We start from the raw sequence: 18,555 nt of genomic DNA, 5'->3' as shown, positions 1-18,555 counted from the left end.
TTCAAAGTAGCAACTGCAGGAGCAAGCCTTCTGCTCGCAGTGTAAAGGTGTATTAATATAATCTTTAGTATTCAAGATTAGGGAATCTATAGCAGTATAAAGCTATAGGAAAACTGAATGACTAAGCCAGTAACAAACAGTGACTTAATGAGAGAGCTGGGAACCTCATCCTGGTCTCTGGAGGTTGCCACAGTGATCTCCCATGTAATCTCCCTGATAAATACATCAATATTTCTCTACTGAAATGTGAATTATGTGTGCCAGTAGGAAGGAAGAAATCAAGTGCTTCATGTTAGCCAGCAATACTAAAAGCAACGGACACGTCAAGGCACATTCAGAATATGTCAGATAGTGACTGAAAGCAGTAGGAGAAAGCCTACGTTCTCCCACATCAAGCTTCAACAGAGTTTGAGGGAGAGGACTGGAGCTTTAAATGGTTCGAGGCTTAAAAAGAAGCCAAATCACATGAGAAAGTGATTTCAGATCCAGTGTGTCTGCACTTCTAACCAAATGTCTGTGTAAAAAAGGAACAGAGAACTGTGTTTTTCACAATTGTGTCTTGTGGTGTTTTGCTAACGCAGTTACTTCACAGGATGTTTCATTGTCTTCACTGTGATGATGTGCAAAAATACCTTATAAGCCACTGTGGGCAGCGATATAGTGCTTGATGACAAGAAAGAAATGTTTTTACTTTAAAGACTGGCAGACTGAAAATCAATATCTGAGAGTTTTGCCACCCATCCCTGGCAGGCAGCCTCCCTGGTTCAACAGGATTTAAAAGTAAGAAGAAAAAATATTAAGCCTGCTGCATCCAGGATGGTTTGTTTGACTTCAGGACAAATTTTGAGCTAGATTAGCAGGTGGGGCTGCAGTGTTAGGAAACCAAAATTCAGCCCCAGGAATTCTCCCTTGCTGTCTACTCCTGTCTAAAAACTCTTAATTTTGGCCCCTGCTTAAGACCTCCTTCTCTGACTTTGTGATGCATACAATTTGCCTTGAACTTATAATAATGCCACTCCCAGTCTTTCAGAATTCACAGATCAGGTCCCCTAAATTATAAGCTTTGCTAAAGAAATCCTGAGACTCAATAATAATCATGCTCTTTTTTGGTTTCTGCAGTGCTTTCTAAGAGCCTGGGAGGGTGGAAAGAGGACTGCTGACTTTTCAGGCTTTTCAGATCAGAAGACTGTGCTAGAGCCCAGCTACTTTTCCAACAGTATTTAGGGCTGGGATTGCCATGTAGACAGGGCTGGGACTGCAGGGAAAGCAGCCAAGCTTTCTTGGGATAATCATCAAGACAGACCTGGGACTCCACAAAGAGCAGCAACAGTAATGTCTTAACTGACAGGAAGATCCAGCATGAGAGGGCAGGAAACCCAGGCCTTGCACCAAAGAGGTAAAGGTCCCTTTGCACTCCCCAGCCTGGTGGGCACAAAGATTAATCCGTTACCCCAGAAGCAAGGCCCTAAACAGTGGTAGCTAGAGATGGGAAAGGGCTGAAGTCCCGTGAGCTGAGGCCACGTGCAAGAGGAGGAACAGACCCAAGGATTCACGTACATGACCCACCAAGACCTACCACCTTTCGTGCAGGGGGGTTGTAGTTGGGTCAAAGCAGGCATTTCCTCCCAGGTGACTTTGGGGAAGTAAGATTAGAGAGCTCTACTCATGCCAGGTTCCTTCTCCAGGCAAAAGCAAAAGGCTCTTGCAGAGGATAGCTTAGCCTGTTGAAGATCCAGACCTACTTTCAAGAACATGTCCTTCTCCCCACCAACTGGGCCCACAGGTTGGATGGGATGAATCCTGCCCAGAGCATGCTTCTGTGTGTGACCCTTGTTTGCTACAAAGCCTGAGCTGCAGCATCCCCAGGTGCACCCAGGCAGAACGAGGAGGGAAGCCAAAGCCTGGCCACACTTCTTGGAGACCTCTGGAGCACAGCTGGGGTCGGGTGGGCTGAAAGGCATTCCCAGGCCTGAGAGTGAGCTCAAACTTCTGCATTAATGACTGTGTCAACATACTCCACAGTTCCACTTCTCTCTTTCAAATGAGCCTGCTGAGAAGAGCCAGCCCTCTTGGAGGAGCAAGGAATGGAGAAGACTGTCCATCACCATCCAGACCCATCCACCACCATTGTGACAAATGCGCTCCTCCTGATGCAAATCTGTCTTGCAGAGAGCTGCTCTCACAAGCATCCCCATCAGCCCACTGATCCTTTTTACCACGCCATGCTGCTGTCTACTGGGGCTTTCTTGATTCAGGCTGTCCGTCTTTGGCAGGTCTTTTCCCAGACACTGCCAGACTCAGCACGTTCCTGCAGCCACAGGAGCCGGCCTTTGGCCTGGGGCAGTGCCTGCGTGGCAGGGCAGGGGTCACCTCATGGGGAGCTGGGCAGAGCTCTCGCTCCCGAGGATTTGAAACTGGGGCAGAGTTTGCCTCAGCTCTCCGATGTCTGCTGCGCCTAGCGTTTTGCAGATAACTAGTGGTGCACATCCCAGATTAGCTGCCAGTTTTGTGAGCCTGCCCTTCTCACCGTTTGTGCCCCTGTGTGCTACAGCCTGCTGGAGTTCAGGCCACAAAACGTCCAACAAAACTCTCAAAGAGAGGCAAGATGAGCCCCAGTGCCAAAGTAACACCTGTGTGTGAGCAAGCTTACATTTTTAAGGCAGCTACATTGTGCAAGGGGAGTCAAAGGTATTGGGGGAGGGAGGGACTGCTCTGTGTCATAAAATGTCAGTAAGCTTTTATACAACTACCAAAAAGAGTCTTTTTGGTTTTTTTTACACCTACAGAGTCTTTTACGTTGTCTTTCAGGCGACCCAAAAATTCCCCTTAGCACTTTTATCATTCAGCATCACTCCAGAGTTTAGTCAGCCAAACCATACCCTTTTCCAGTGTTAGATAAACTGCATCTTGAAAACAACACAGACACACAAATATCACCTCATCCTAGAGCTGAGCCACATGTAAAATCTCTATACTGTTTTTCTACAGAGATGAGTAAGATTTTCCTGTGTAATTAATATGTAATATCTTTCTGTGTATTTGTGTAAATATATAGAGCAAAGATACCACTATAAAGATAACAATTTGCCAAAGTACTTTTTGCATTCTTTCAAATGCGGTTGTTTTGCTTGCAGCTTACTGCATTTTAGTCATGTTTTTACATTTGAAGAATTTTCACTGAAAACAAAATACTTACTAATAACAGAACCAAACATAAAACTCATAGTAATAAGTAGTAGCAATAAATATCAGGTTTACTGTTTATTATTTATTATGCATCAGCGCAACATACTATTTAAGAAAATGGAAGGAATTCTAGTACTTATTTATTTATTGCAGTTAAAATACATAATTTATTTGTACATGTTTAGCAGTCGCAGTAAATAACATTCATACCTATTTTACAACAAATTTTACCACTTCAGGATATGCAGCCCTCTTAAAGTCAACAGATCTATTTCTATGAGCAAATCTTGCACACTGTGAGGAAGGCTGCAAATTCAGGGGCCTAATAACATGGGGATGAAGAATGATTTGCAAATACATAAGAAGATAAAGTCCTGACTGAAAGGAGCTTATGTTCCTCACTATTAAGAGCTAATTTTCTATTGTTCGTTAGCCCATTGTCTCCGAGATCTACAGAGAGTCAGGAATTCTGTCAGATTTGGATTCAAAACTTATCTAATAATGCAATAATTAGCCTAAAACAATCAAGCAGCCCAAAATATTCAATTTATCAAGTATTTAAAAACTACAGAGCAAGGAAAGAGCTGGAATATGATAATTTTAAATGTGAGGAATAGCACACATTTGACAAAAAGCAGAATAAAATTGTCGCTGATTCATAAAGAGCAAATAGGGGGCATTGAAAGACCAGAGTGTGCAGAAATACGGGTAACCAGTTCTGTCTGTCCCTGCCAGCTTTAGACAGGAGGCCTTCCTCTTCCTCTTCCTCCCCCCACTTCTCGCCAGCCTCCCAGCTCAAAGTTTTTCATGTTCAAAGTAAGGCTCAGACTGAACCACGGGGCGAAGACCCGGCTGTTGGTCAAAACAGGCCATTTCTTTCAGAAACCCAAGCTGAACGTTCCCTTTCCCCCCCGTTTCAGCACGGCCAGACCCCCCCGGGGCAGGCGGGAGCCAAGGGACCCGGCGCTGCCAGGTCGGGGACCCAAAACTGCATGAATAGCTCCCGAAAGAGCCGCCTCGGCTCCCTGCAGCCAGCCTGCACCACGCAGCCACGCAGTCTCAGCGTGCCTGCATCATACAGAAACTAGGTTAAATTGAAGGAGGTGAAATTGAAGGGCCTTTATTTCAGCAGCGTTTCATCCGTCCCGGGTCAAAACCTGAAGGCTTTGGTCAGTTCTGACTCAGACAGGAACAGGTCCATAGGAGGCTTTTCTGAGTAAGAGCTAAGGCTGGAATTTGGCATTTGGATTGCTGCAAGGGAAAAAAATACCATTGCGGAAAATAAGCATTATCAAACTAACAGTGCTAGTTTACATGTGTTTTATCACATTTTTATTTAATACACACCAAAGCAAAACCTTCCCAAATCTTCAGACCTTTGAAGCTGGGGTTACTCCACCTTTTCAGCCACTCTGAATCTCCTTACCTGGTTTGGGACTGTCCTCACACACAAAAATACGTAAAATAAAACCTGAATTACCGCCTTACGCCTGGGGCTGGGCAGCACCGTGCCAGGGACCACCTTCCCCAAGGCCAGACGTAGCAGCACCCAGGAGCTCAACGCCCTGCACTTTGACATTAAAAATATCATTTGATAACGAACGTGGGAGAGCCGCAAGCCGCGTGAATTGCAGCTCCAGGCACGTTATTAATGACTAACTCCCACTTGGGCTAGATCTTACTCAGCAAACACGCGGCTGGGGCCTACGCTCCGGTTTCACAAGCAGCTGAACCCAGCGCCGGTGGGAAAGAGCGCCTCGTTTCCTACAACACCCAAAGGGTGAGCAGTTTGCTCTCGTGGTACTGCAGCTGCTGCTCATGCAGCGAGTGAAATTCATACCGGCCGGGGGGAAAAGAGGGGCCGTGCAGCCCTGGGTCTGTGTTCAAAGAGGACATTGTCGTGTGAAAGGCAGTCTGAACTTTAACTGAACAGAATTTAATATAAAAATCTTGCAGTGCTCAAAGCCAGACTGTAAGTATWAAACATCATCATCAGAGTCCCCTTTTCTCTTCAGGTCACCAGGAAATGCTCTCCCGCTGAACTGCACGTGGTGGGTAGGAACTGGGTCACTAGGTTGGTTTATGCTCTCTGTAACTTCAGGTTTTGCTACAGATGCGGTATTTAAATGTTGCTTGTTTATATTGCAGGCCAATGGCATGCAGTTCGAATATCAGTTTTTCATGTGTATCCGTCGTGTGGCCATCAGCACTAACAATTTTGTTTGTATGGTGCAGGGTACAGCTTTCCGTTGCTTTTTTTCCTCCAAACAGTACTCATTGGTAATAGCAGCTATCTAAAAATAAGTCTATCATCAGATTTGGAATATCCTATCACCTCTGTACCCTACTTTTCTGTCCAGACACCTCCTGCTAAAATGCTGCTTAACAGCTTTAGAGGAAAAGAGAAAATGAACGTGGTTGGTTCTCATTTGAAGCCGAAATATCAGCTGAAAAGATTCTGTGATATTAAAAATGATGTTTACAATGTGATAACAACATTTTCCCAGTGTGAATGGCACTAGTAATCATAAAAGCAAGCACCTTAGGCCATCTCTAYCGAGTGCAGCTCGCAGCATTGGTCCCGGAGGACTGCGAGTGCTCGGCGGAGGAACTGGGGTATAACATATCCCCTGACCCATACTTGAACCTACCACTTGCTGTTTTCCTCTTATAATCTAAATCTGGAAATGTGCTGTCTGGCCAGTGGCGTACTACCAAAGCGCTCAGCAAAATGCTCCAGATGCCATAAAAGCGTGCCTGTGCTTGCCGGGCGGGAGCGAACTGACTAGTAAAATATAGCCCCAGCGCGAAGGCGGCAGGCCCGGGTGTCGTGGACGTGACGGGGGGGCCGCCACGCACCCCACAGCTGTCCCCACCGCCGCGCCGAGCCACCGGCCCCCACCTGCCGGCGAGCGCCCCGTCCCCATTGCCGTGAGCTGGCGGGAGCGGATTTCAAATCGGCTGCTTTAGAGCAAATTCTGCGCAGCGATGCTCTTTGCACTAAGGCCACGTGCCTGTGTACAGCTTCAGCGTTTGTTAAAGGACGCTGTTAATCCCCTCCCCCAAACTTTCTTGCTATGCCATTGGGTAAGAAAGAAGCCTTTTTGCTTTTATTACAAAAAAGTTCAAACATCGAAGTTCTCAGGTTTGCCAGCCAAATTGGTAGAAAATCTCAGTTCCTGTTATGAGGGTGCAGGAGAGGGCCAGCTCCCACTAATAAGGGTGTCAGAAACATGAACCTTGAGAAATGCATCTTCTCGCTGTAACTCTGAAACAGCTGTAGCAGCTGTAGTGGCCACTAAAGACTTAAATGCACCGCTGAGACTTAACTTTGACAGTCAAAGTGCATGACCTAATCTAAAACCTACTGAAATCGCTATGAGTTTTTCTGTTGACTTCAGTGATCTCTGGTTGCCTCTCCGAACGTGTAACCAGGATCCCCACAGATAAGACAGGTTAGATGTACACGCAGACATCCATGATGGTTTAAAAGGTGCTCACCCATCTTTAGATGTTTGTAACTTTCTAGAAAAGGCTGACCCACCCCACAAGTTGTTGTGGGTTTGCTTCTGGGGTTTTTTTTAGTTTCTTAGCAGAATCCCAACTGGCCATTTTAATTGTCCCTATGAGAAGGGAGTATTTTTAAACATAAAGTGGGGTTTTTTTTTCCAGGCTCTACATTGCATTGACACTTCAATAACACGAAACAGATCCACATCTCTTTGCAAGTCGTGATGTGTCACTGCRAAAGTTTTCAAGCAGGACCATATCCTCTGCTCACTCTGACGAAAACACTTGATTTTTTAAAGCTATACAGTACACAGGAAAATACAAAGAAGCAAAACCTTCTTTTCCCTTCCCAATGTAACTGTGCTTAAACTCAACTCAGTTTTCTGTGTTTGTCATGCGCTCTGGCTTCAGAGCCAGTGCGCTGACCCTTTTGGACGCAGGCGATGGCAGGGTTTGGCACATAGAAATCTAAACCCTCAGGACTATTTTGGGAGTAGGCAAAACCTGAATGTAGAGGCCGATTTCAAAAATAGCGTCTTCTCTACAATTGTCAGTACCAAAACTCCTGATCGAGGCATCAGAATTCCAATGAAGCAGATGACTTTTAAGCAGCTAGAGCAGAATATAGAGAATAGCACTTCTGATATGCTTAATGTCATTCTTGAGGGGACTTGTCCAGGCTCAGAAGCAAAGAAAGATGGAAAAATGAACAGGATTTTTAAAAAATCCTTGCCTGATTATTTCTTTTTAACTTCAGCACATTGCCTGTGGGAACAAATTTGTTCTTTTTCTTTCTTCCCCCCCAGCCTGGATGAATGGGCTTTGCGTGAGAAGCTGGGAAGAGGCGCAGGTTAGACAGCAGTGATGGTCAAAGAGGCRCCCCATGACGCCGGAGGGCAGAGACCCTGCAGGCAGGGGATGGCCATCAGGATGGGCGAGAGTGGGATGGCTGCCCGCCAGGGACCGACCAGGAGCGCAGCCATACACCTCATCTGGCACCAACCTCCTGTCAGGCTGGGCAGGAAAGGATGGCAGTCTGGACTGTGTCACAGCAGTTGACTGTACGTGGTAGCTGCAACCCAACACCACATCTGAGGAGCACTCAGTGCCGGTAGGTGAATAAGGACACATCTCGCCAGCCACGCTTGTGGCAGCAGCCRCTGGCTGACAAAGGTCCTTTCTCAGCTGTGAAGCTGCTATACCTTATGTAAAAAAGTCTTTCAAAGCAAACAGAAAAGGGGGAAGGAAAATCAAATTACACAATGGACTTCTGCCCTGAATGCTCCCTTTGACCAAACAGAGAGGAGAGGCAGACAGAAGAAAAAACAAGTCTAAAAGGAGTCTCAGCAGATGATTTTCTGCTGTCTCAAAACCCTTGGCATTTCCTGGTACACTGAAGATATCTGAGCACTCATCTCCAGCAGCAGCACAAATACCATGTGTTTCATGCAAGAGCAATGCGAGCACAGAACGTCGTGATACCAGAGTTGCTCCACTTAGATAACACAAATGACAAGCGCTGGTACCCACCCTTCAGAGCAGGTCTTCAGGGCTTGGCAAAGGGGAAATGGGACCTCTGAGGGGACCTGTTTCTCTTTTGAAGAAACCAACTAAGAGCATCAGGAGATAGGTAGATCTGCTATTTCCAGTGAAGCCATGGGCCAATGCTAGAAGCAAACCTAATAAATCACATACTGTATGAAATTATTAAATCATATACTGTACAAGGAAGTGTATATTAAGACGTGTCCAGAAACAGTTATTTTCATTACCCACTAAGGACCATCTGTCTAGCAACTGATAGACTTTGGATGTTGTTTCATCAGTACTTGCCAGACTTCTCTTATCAGACCTTTGCTCCCAGGGAACACGAGGCTGAAAGACCCCTCCTATGCTTATGACTTCTTCTTGGATCGCAATGAATTCTTTATATTTACAAAATCTTTATTAGCCTCTGGAGGCCCCAGATAAAGACAAAAGACCATAAAAAYGTCCATAGGAGGTCAGACCAAAGGTCCCTCTAGTCCAATATCCTGTCTCTAACATTGGCAATAGCAGATGCCTAGGGAAGAGTACAAGACTAGGGCAAGCATATAATAAAACTACCCTGATATACTCTTTCAACCTCCAGTGATTTGCAGGTCAGGGACTTCCTGACCCAGATATGGCATGTTTGTGTTTGAAGACACAGAAGGATTTGAACCTCCATTCCAAGCATTTGAATACTATAGAAAAAAATTGCTTAACCCAACCAGAGGGAGAAATAAATACTCACTATGAATACAAAGCTGGTGGAAGCAAACTGAAAGCGTATTTCCCAGCCCGAGACATTGGCTCCAAGGAATCAATCAGTGTTCTGGCGCTACGGCATGTCCTTCTGTCGGAGGGACGCCAGGACCGTCCGCATTCCCAGGGCAGCACACGCCCATTCCCGCTCTTCCTTCCAGTTGAAACCCCATGGGAAAACAAGAAGAATAAAGAGCCCTCGGCAACATGTAGGACCAGGGTAGCTTAAGACTTCCAACTCAATAATTCGAACAGATATAACAGTTAAAGGCTCATTTCAGAAGAAGTAGTAGGTGTTCAGGTCAGGCATGAGACCAAAACAGTATCTAATTCTGGAATGCGGTGGGCAAGTAAACTATTTGCTGGCCAGAGCACGCATATCTCTGCTGCCCGGGCAGTAAATGGAAGGAAGTAGTTGTGAGGTTGAAATTAAGGGGTTATCATGGGCAGCCTGAACGCAGGCCAGGGTGACAGGGATTGCCCACGCACTAGCGAGCATGTGCTGAATACCTCCCCGGGGTCACACAGCCTCAGTGAAATGCTGCTGCGCTGCAAACGGCCGCCTTCGGACCGGGGTTGCGAGGACAACCACTACAGTAGGTCCCGGTAGTGACAACAACAAAAACAAGCCTGGGTCCTCCCACCACATGAAAGGCTACACAAACGTTGCCCTGCAACATTTCTGCAGGGGCTCGATGTTCGCATAAAAGAGCAACTGCGCTTCAGACCTACTCCACTTTTCTCTGTCAGCCACCACATCCCCTACTGAAATCATTTCCTGTTTTATTTTTAAGATTGTTGCTGTCATAAGCTACTGCTGGCTTGGGGGTGGGGATAGGAAGGTGGTGTCTGCCTGCCTAGCACAAAACCCAGCTGGAGCGAGGGGTCGGCCAGCTTCTCAGCTGGCTCCATGGGGAAGAGTGGTGGTGGCTGAGAAAACAGAGGGAAGGGCAAAGGGAGGATGTTGCTGACCCCTTAATAGCATCTCTTCGTGAAAATCAAGGAAAACAGGGTTGACAGGACACAAGGAGAGAGCCTCATCCAAGGCTTTAGCTAAAGCGCTGATGCTTCAGACCCTTGTGGTACCAGCAAATAAATCCGTGAGGGACAGCAGTACTTGTTTGAGGACATGGGTCAGTGTAAAGGGAATAGAGACACAATCTACAAATCCACCTTCTAGCAGAAAGAGTCACAGTCTGCACAGCTGACCCCTCTCATTACAGTGGGTATAGCAGAAAAAGTCAAAAAAGGAAACTTCAAGCTGAAAATGCTGCTAAATTATACCCATAAGTTAGAACAGTAGCCTTCTTGTTAATATTATTTGTTCCTCTAAGTCCCAGGTTCAGGTTCAATTTGCATCAGAATAAGCCTGTTGGTCCCTCATAGTCTCCCATGGTTTTTTATTTGCCTTAAAGATATGAAGCGGGTGGCGTGGTTTGTCTCAGGTGAGGGTGAGATTCAAAGGCAGAACTGAAATTAATAACAAACCAGCTGCTAGAAATGATTTCACAGACTGTGAAGCAAACTCTTCAGTTTCACTAGGGGCCACTGTGCAGCACAGGATCTGTCCTTTCCCCAGGGCTATTAAAACAGGCCAGTGCCACCTCATGTGCAAAACCTGGGGTGTTTATGTTTTGATGCGACAAATTGATTTCCTAAAAGCCAAAGGTTTTCGCTCAAAGAATCCTTTTCAAAATTCACCAACAATCCCTTTCCGAAGCCAGAAAAACTGCAAAATTTAGCTTTTTCTCTATGCTAGAACTCCTGTAATTTTCATGGCTGCGAATCAGAACATCTTCATTCTTGTGGCATGTTTTTCACTTTTATGAACACTAATTTCACTACATTTTTAGAGTGGTGACTTTAGCCACAGCGTGGCTGCTGCCGAGTTCCCACGGCTACCAGTAGGACTTTTATGTGGGAATTCTGTGGGCAGCAGGGAGCCTCCCTGTTTGTATCAATATGAACTTCCCAAGCACATAAGCCTGACATTTTCTCAGCCCAAGAGTCAGAGCACACATGCTCTCACTTAGAGCGCTCTTTTCCTAAGCTGAAGGACATGTGTGATCATTTTAGTCTCAACAGTTTTCTAGCAGGCCTTTTGCACACACACAACAGATCCTGCGCAAATGAAAGTTTCTCTTCAGCCAGCCAAAACCCGAGCCCTGCAGACCGCTGGGCGCCAGCTGTAGGGCGCTGAAGAGCTGGAGCAAACACCAAAAGATGCAAGTTGGGCCCACCTTGACCCAGGCCCCCTCAGCTTTGAAGCCTATAGAGGAAACAGAATCACAAGGCTGGATCCTCCCCTCCCGATGCCTCAAAACATCTCTGCATCTGACATTTTTTGACTTTTGGGGGAGGCCCTGAGCATCCTTCCACCCCACGCTCTCCAAGCAGGCAGGAGCCCCTCAGCGCCGCAGAGGAGCTGTTTTTTCCCTCTCTGCAAGCAGCAGCTCGGCTGTCTGGGCTAGCAGGTCAGCGCCAGCACGGCCGCCTTTCCCAGCCTTTCCTTTGGCAGCTCTGCATTCCAGAGATGGCCAGACACATAAACACATCTTCCGGGCTTGCACGCCGGAACACTTTCTGCAGCTGGATACCAAGATGAAGAGTACATTAAAAACATATATATTGTCTCCACCAGTTGAAAAGAAAAAAAAAGTTGAATTTTTGTTCTCAGGACATAAAAATGCAGTGGGAGGGCAAAAGGCAAATTGTATGGCTTCAGCTTTATTAAAGATAATATATTGCAGGGAAAAATCAACTGTGGTGGGACACTGTGTTTATTCAACATTTCGAGGAGATCACATAGCCCACAAAGATGACAAGACTGTGCTCAGTGATCGTATCTCACTATAGTTTCCTATTCACAGAACTCCAACCACGGTAACTGTGAAAAGGCTAAGGTCCATAATCACTAATAATGGACATCCATACTCAGGAATGTGATGTGCTGGGAACCAAGGGGGCAGAAACCCTCATTCAATTGTTTATGACTTCAATCAAAAAGGATGATTTCTTTGTCAATGACAGACACTTAGACTTTGTGTCACTAAGCTTGTTGGGAGACAGAAAACACACCTGATCACACATCAGTAAAGGTAGAGTGCAAGGAAAGCATACGAGACAACAGAGATTGTCCTTCAAATTTACCATGTATAAGGACTTCATTAATACCTTATTCCAGTGCAAACTGGGAAAAACTGATCAAGGTCACATTTTATGCCTCAATAGATGATATTTTCCTAATGGTCAGATGAGTCTGTTCTAGGCCATTCTTTAGATACTGCAGCCAGAGTAGTTTTAAGGTATTCAGCTGAAGCCAAAAGAAAGCTCCAAGCCCCAATCCTTCAAAATGCTCAGGGTTCCCCATTTTCAGTCGGAAGTGTTCGACGCCTTTGTGAACCTGCGCTTTGGCAGCCCCCACAACTTTCACTCCTCTTACGTGACTGCAGGTGAAGTCTGCATTGCAGCCATATTCTTTAATGCCATGCCGTGCCTGTGGTGTGAAGAGGAGTATTGCAAGATATACTGCTCTTCAGCCAGCAGTAGCAATGGCAACATTTAATTTGGAGGGCCTGAAATGGGAAAGGAAATAAAGAGCCACAGGGACTTTTACTGATATTACAGGAGGAGCCGGGCACACTGAACACCCACAGCCAGGGACCACAGTAGCAGGAGCTACAGCTTCCTTGGCCACTTGCTAAATGGCAACTTTAGAAATACTACAATAATACTACATTAGAAACACTGCATTTAGAAATACTACAATACTACACTGGCCACGACCAACGGGACTTTTTAGGAGAGAAATGTTGGAAAGAGTACAGCAAACCTCAGACGCTGTGGGATGTGCCATAAAGATTTCTCGTGAAGAATATATGTCTTTTCCGACGCCGGGACAATTTTTGACAATTTTTGTTAAAAGGTATATTGAAACATCTGAAATCTCCCTCATCCACGTTACGTCAGACACAAAACCAGTAGTACATCCCAGGCCTGTTTCAGTCATCTGTGTAAAGCAGAAAGAGAAACACAGAGACATCACAGCTGGAGCAAAATTTCTGCCGACAATCTTAGCCAATGGCTAGTGCAAGAATGCCAAAATGGTTTCTCCGTCATCTGTAACTCAGGTGAGTTTTGTAAGGCAGTTTCAGTGCCGGTGTGAGAGTGTCTGGGCCTTTCCTCTTCTAAAAGCTGTTGAACACCCCGGCCAACGGGAGCTGAATGCAACAGAGATCTCAAAGCTACCAGTGATCCTAAAAGCTGCATGAAAATAATTGACCAAATACAAGAGAAAAAATCCATATGCAGCCTCTAAAAGCCTGCTGTATAAAAAGCAAGTCTGTAGTATGAAACTACGCATTATGCACAGAGGGGATGTGAGCAGCAGGCTGGGGAGAGGGGCTAAAAAAGGAGAGATGTGCAGCAGAAAAATGGGGAACAGCCCAAAAAGGGGGACAAGAGAGGCTGGAGGGAAGTAGAAGGTGTGTATCGTTAGTCCCCCTCTGCAAAAACATGCAAAGGCTTTTCGGTGTGGAGTCATAGGAAGAGAAAGCGGGTGGCTCGAGAGATACAGTAAAAATGAGATTAGCTCACCTACCAAATTTTCAGTCAGACTCCACTTATAACCACTGCCAGGAAGTCTGATTAACAAATCTAAATTTAAATAGAACAGAAAAGAGAATACTATACAGTGTGACTAGTCCGTGAGGAAACCATGAATTTGCTCTTTTAATAACTAAAAGTCACCCAGCAAATTTTCCAGAGCAATCCCCTCTTGTTTGTGGAATAAAAGGCTATTTTCGCTGCCCATGTATGTGGAGTGTGCTGCATTATCTGCCCAGATAATTGCATTATTTTGTCAGTTTGGATGCAATTACATTTTGTGAGAATGACAAAATAATTCCCCAAGTGCCAGTTATCTTTCCGCTTTCTTAGAAAATGCAGTGTAAAATTGTCCCATCCATGGAAGAATTAAAATGTTTTAATTACCTACTTGGTAGTATTTTGTAAATTATGGATGAAAAAAGTTCATTGTCACTGCCAACATGAGACAAATGTTTTGCCAGTGCCTAAGACTAGAGCTGACACAATTTCTGCCCCGAGCACATTATAGTTCAGCCTGGGACATGCGTTACATACTTGTGTTTTTACTTTTTGCTGTACAGAACACACATACTCTTACAACTGAGCTAATGCTGTGTCTGCTTTGATCTTCACAAATGGATTTCTAGATTTTTTTTGCCCTTGGATATTTCATGTACATTTACTTCACTGAATATGAGAAATATCATTAATATCTGTATCTCAAGAGTTTTCCACCACAATGTCTGAAATACAGCTCCCAAGGAGCTTCCTCGGAGAAAGACTTTACCGCTTTTAATCCACCAGAGTACAACTTATTCACGCAAGTCAGTGAGAGTAAACACTGCGCCGAATGAGTAAAGGCGGCAGAAGTGAGACTGCAGGCAAAACCCCCAGTGAGTCAAATTCTCCCCCAGCTGCTACGTGAAATTGTGCTGAGAGAGGGGAGGTTGCATGAACGCCGTGCAAAGGGCTTGGGCTCATTCACATCCGTGAGAGTTTTGCTCCAGCGGGAGGGCAGTCCCAAATCTGAAGTCCATCAAAACCTTCCAGTTGCCCCAGATTTGGCTTTAAGTAAGAACAGCAGGTCTGGGGGTCGAGTTTGACTGAATTTACTGAAGCAACCCAAGTCACTGGATTGTTGACACTACTATAATCGAAATAAAAAAGGGAGCGAGCTGAAGAGGCTTCTGACAAATTTCACAAAACTGGACAGGAATTGAACAACCTATCAAGCAATAGGGGAAGAGGCTGGTTCCTATAGATATGCTGCACATACCCACTTTGTTTATAAAGTGCATTTTAGCGCTCCAGTAATCAGACACATACATAAGGATTAAGCTACCGGACAAGGAAAAATATATTATTTAACAATGTCCATAAATTAAAGGCATAATTGAAGTCATAAACTGCAAATCTTTGCTAATGTACCACTATGCATAACAATTTTTGACTAAAAGTTAATAATGTATTACTTAATGTGCTTATATACAGAATCTTAACAAGTCTAATTTCATATTAAAAATGACTAGCCTTTGCGTTTTATCAGATAAAGACAAAGGAAATTATCACTCTCTTTTTCATGTTTCATAACAAAAGTATGAGCTTTGAAGTTCTGTGTTGGGGAAAGAAACAGTTGCGGCTTGTTAAACAAGCTTTTGGTACTGAAAAGGTTAACTAATTTGGTTTCCCTGATAAGTTTATCTATGATCAGAACTGAGTCATACAGAAAATACTCCTACAAGATTTGACCTTTTACTTGTATCCCACACTGAGATAATATTATACTTAAAATGGATATCAATAAGAACTTTGTTTTAAAAAGTATATTTAAAATAAATTACTTTTAAATAACAGAAACTGTTTTCAATTAGCCCTGTTAAAGGAAATCAACTARAAAGTTATGTATGCTTTTTTATTTTCTTTATATAAATTATACCCAGGAGTCCTATGATAGCAGCACTATACAAACCATGCACTACCTTTATATTTATTTCTTATCAAAATAAACTTAACAAATTAGATTTGTTTTTACAGCACTTTATATCCAATAATGACAATGTTGTATTGGTCCCAGGATAAAAACAATGAAAGTAGCAGCTGAATGGTATTTTTATTAAGAGTTAACAAAAATGGCTTGTGCAAACACTATGTATGAAGAAAATTAATTCCATAATTCCTTATGATGAAGGCATCCTTCTCTGTTTTCTTTTTTCTCACAAAATCAATCTCATTTGGAAAGATCATTTTGAGGGGAAAACTCTAATTTTTAGCATGACTTACTCAGCAGAATGATGTGGCTGAACTTAACACTGCTGACTGCTAGGTTTTAATAGTAGGACCTGGCAAATGTTTTGATAACTTAATACTTTTTAAAAGAAAACTTGTTTGTTACTGAGCCCAGTAGAAATATAATCTAAAAAATAACAGAGCTAAAGATCCAAAGATGTTTCTTCTTTTCTCCCATTTTCCCCATTTCCTCTACCTTGAACTGACTCCTCCATTCTAGCATTTTTAGAGGCCCTTTTTATTGGTGGAAGATTCAAATATCTCCAAGAGATTCACCGTAGAAGTCAGAAAGAGTGTACGTTTTCCTCCAGCAGTGGAAAAATGGCAGGGCTAATAGTCTGGGGTTTGTTACTAAAAATGAGCCCTAATACAAAAAAAAAATTAATACATTGTTTAGAACATGTGGTTTGCTGCTATTAAGTTAACAGTGGAAAATCTCATTACTTTTAAAGTTAATTTTATTTTGTGGCGGGATTGTTCTCTAGGCTAAAGCAGATTTTTTCTTAAGCAGAGCCTCTAATCCTACCTTAAACTCTTCTGTACAAGAAGTAACTCTTTGCATAGCTTGGCTAGATGCATGTTTTAAGTCGAAGTGCTGAATTAAAAAAAAGAAAAAGGAACTAGGCTTTTTCCCACACAACAGGCGCTCATGTGCCATCTTCCCCAGCTCTTGCTCTGACTAGAGAAGTTTTGCAACGAAGATCTGGGATCAAGAGTGCTCTTAGTAGAAGACTGTAAAGGTTTCTAGTCCTGATTTATTTTCAGGTTCTGGACACATCTAATCTGACTTGAGCCTTTTAATTGGGGCCTTTTAATGATTTACAATAACAGAGGACCAAATCTGGTATTTGAGGTGAAAATAAGCCCAATGCTGGAGCCTTGCTTACAGTCGGCATGCTATATATATATATCCTACTTGCAAATTACTACGATGACTCGACTCTGAAAACTCTGATGRTTCAAAATACCAAGCAAGATTCAGGGTCATAAGAGATATGCTTTCCACCAACAGCCCGATGGCTTTTGCTATGAGATATGCTTACACACGATAAAATTCACTCTTGTGCAGAGCTGAGCCGTTATATTGTAAACTCCACTCAAAATAATCATTGTGTAGCTCAGTTTGTGAGTTGTATTTCAAGATACCCTTGAATCTTCAAACTCAGCTGTTCCCTGGCCCTCTGCACTTTCCTAGGTACAGGTTTTCCATGAAAATTTGATATCTGCTTCCTGAATAAGCAAAATATATGTACAGAAGATCACTGATAATTTCATATCACATTTTCTTTTGAACATCTCCCTAGTCCTTCTCAATAAAGTTGCCGAAGGCTGAGATCTACACCTAGAAGCTAACTCACTTAGCCCCACTGCTGCTTAGGCCTTGTGTTTTCCATCAGGGATCATTCTGGAAGCTCAGGAGCTCAGTCTCTCAAAACCTCTTGGAAACTGGGAGAGGAAAGGGATCAGCTACTCAGCCAAAGAAGGAACCCTGACCAGTCTAAACTCATAAACACTCAGTAATACACTGCCAAAAGTATCACTGTCTTGGTGTGATGCATAGGTTCATTGCTAGCCAATTTTACTAAAATTTTGCAGAAAGGTAAAGCAGAACAGAGGATTTTTCAATGCTTCATTTTAAATACGAGCACCTCAGGAGAAAGGGTCTGCTTCTTGCAAATGCCTGAGCACCTGGAGCTCCCAGAGAAGCCAGCAAGAGCAGCAGGTGTTCGGCATCTCYCAAATATCAGGCCCTGACCTTGAAACACCTGAATCCTCAGATGACCTCCCAGAGGTGAGGCAAGTGACTCCTGCCATTTTGGGACTAGGTGCCATTGAGAGCATCCTTAGAGATTTAGGAAATGAGTTCAGAGCTGGAGATGAATATAGAACAACATATTGACTGGGATTGGGGTTAAGACCCGAATCCCTTGTTTTACAGATGAACAAAAGCTAAATGTAGCTAGCCTGGGACAGAGAAAATTTCATCTTTTGGCAGATGTCTTGACAGCTGAGAGAAGACACAGAGAGAGAGAGAGAGAGAGAGAGATCTTACTCTGGGGTGATGCTTTAGAGCTAGAGAAGTCATCTGTCCGCAGTAGTGAAACCAGCTCATGTTTGATGTCACCCACGTATGCAACTGAAAAGTGAACTTGCAAAAGGGGATTGTTTCTAGAGCTGAGTGAAACTAGCTTGTTCAGTTTGCAGAGCTTTTGTGTTAACTTTCTTATGTTTTGCTTCATACAGCCCTATACCCCAGGAGTTTTGCTTTGAGTTTTAGCTTCAAACAAAGCAAAACCGATTGTAAACCACTGAATTTTGACTTTTCAGGTTGAAACTAGATATGACCCACAAATTTTCAAAAGCCAAAGCGCTGAGTACTGGCAGGCTGGGTTTCAGCTCAGGCCATTTTCAAGGTGTCCAGGCATCAGACTGCAGGCCAAAGACGAGCTTTCCCGACATGCCATGATGCTGAGATCTGGCTTTTCTGTGCAGTCCCATGTCTGGATGAAACTACTCAAAACCACTGAATTTCATATAGTTTCTTCCAGGAATAATAGGTGAAGCCATTCCAGCATTGACTGTAAAATTAAACTTACATTAAATAGTTCCCAGTGAGTAATTGTTGTCTTTAATAGCTTTGTTTCTAGCTAGTTCCACTAAAATTTTTACAAAAAGGCAAAGGCTCACTTAAACAGAAAT

At 43.8% G+C, this 18,555-nt stretch overlaps 2 long non-coding RNA genes across 2 annotated transcripts in view; one reads left to right on the top strand and one right to left on the bottom strand.

The window, feature by feature from the left end:
- Positions 1-3,313: 3,313 nt before the first annotated feature.
- On the bottom strand, positions 3,314-9,551 carry LOC112970717. The gene is made up of 2 exons (XR_003255135.1): positions 8,972-9,551; positions 3,314-4,437 (listed from the first exon to the last, which is right to left on the bottom strand). It is a non-coding gene; the product is annotated as an uncharacterized LOC112970717 (long non-coding RNA).
- A 2,034-nt stretch (positions 9,552-11,585) lies between these two features.
- Positions 11,586-18,555, top strand: part of LOC112970714 — a 39,724-nt gene continuing 32,754 nt past the window's right edge. The window contains exon 1 of the long non-coding RNA XR_003255132.1: positions 11,586-13,112. This is a non-coding gene — a long non-coding RNA (uncharacterized LOC112970714). The remainder of the gene's footprint in view (positions 13,113-18,555) is intronic.

The sequence above is a fragment of the Apteryx rowi genome, unplaced genomic scaffold, assembly GCF_003343035.1.
Source record: "Apteryx rowi isolate R43461 unplaced genomic scaffold, aptRow1 scaffold_402, whole genome shotgun sequence".
Classification (NCBI taxonomy): Eukaryota; Metazoa; Chordata; class Aves; order Apterygiformes; family Apterygidae; genus Apteryx; species Apteryx rowi.
The sequence above is the reverse complement of the archived record's forward strand: the minus strand, read 5'-3'. Positions and strand labels throughout refer to the sequence as shown.